Source organism: Nannospalax galili, unplaced genomic scaffold, assembly GCF_000622305.1.
Source record: "Nannospalax galili isolate Female #2095 unplaced genomic scaffold, S.galili_v1.0 scaffold648, whole genome shotgun sequence".
In the NCBI taxonomy this organism is placed as follows: Eukaryota; Metazoa; Chordata; class Mammalia; order Rodentia; family Spalacidae; genus Nannospalax; species Nannospalax galili.
Window position 1 is genome coordinate 141,123 of NW_008360311.1, and position 1,190 is coordinate 142,312.

Here is a 1,190-nt window from a genome sequence, read left to right on the forward strand (position 1 = left end):
AAGACTGCTGGGGGTTCGAACCAGCGACCCCCGTGCAGTGATGATTGGGGATGAGTAAGTGTGCCGTCCACCAGCCCACGCCGCCCCCAGTACCAGAAACACTCAGGTGCAATGGGGAGCCTAGTCAAGCAGGGACTCATTTATTGCAGGTGTTACAGAACTTATAAAGGCACCTGGAAATCCCCCCTCCCCCCTGAGGGTGTATCTTAAGGATGGTCACGTGCTGATCATGCAACTCCTCAGCACTGCGGAAGTATTCTTCAGACTTTCAAAGCAAGTCAGGCCACGCCCCAGTAACTTCCTCTCAGACTTCTGCAAGGTGGGGCCTTTAGATCCCCACATCTCCCCCTTTTTATTTTAAGGCCGGACTGACTTTATTTCATGGGTTACCCACCTCAAAGATGGCTCCCTGAGGAGAGATGACTATCTCCTTCCTCTAATCTTATGCACTTTTGCCTGTCTTAGGTTGTGTCACCTCTGACCAAGACTTGCCCATCATTGGAACATGCACCTGGCCATGTACATGCCCTGTCTTAGGAGTACTTATCATGGGACATCTTACCCGTCCTTGGCTAAAAATGCATCATGATTAAGGGCAGCCACGTGGGTAATGCCAGCCCGTGACAGCCTTAGTCTCTGCCTAACTCGGTTAGCCAAGCATGAGCAACTGGAGTGGGTATATTCCTGGGGGAGTCCGTGATCATGAGGAGGTGGGCCGTGGCAGTTCCAAGGGTCCTCTATTGCCGAATTATCTGGTAAAGACACTTAAAGATAAGCATTATCAAGAGAAACAAAGTGAGTCATGGCGTAGGACACGTTGAAATAGTTCTGAGACCATGTACTTTTTAGCCAATCAGCCAGCTGTCTGAAAGGCAAAGAGGCTGACTGGCAATGAAGCCAAGGAACTGGGTCCTTCACCTCAGATGGATATAAATAAAGAGAGGAATTTAGTCTCATGAACTGTTGTCCATGGACCATCATGCTAGTCAGTTGGATCCTGGCCTACCCACTTAAGGTTTTTCACAGGCACCCATATGGGGTTTGAATCTCCTATAGGGTAGACACAGCCAAAGCCTCGGCCCATAGTTAACAATGGTTCTGGGCCTTTCCATTGCCCCGAAACGGGGTCCTTCCACCTTACCCATACCTCAGGTCTCTGCTCTTGTCATCCCCAATGATTCTGAAACAGG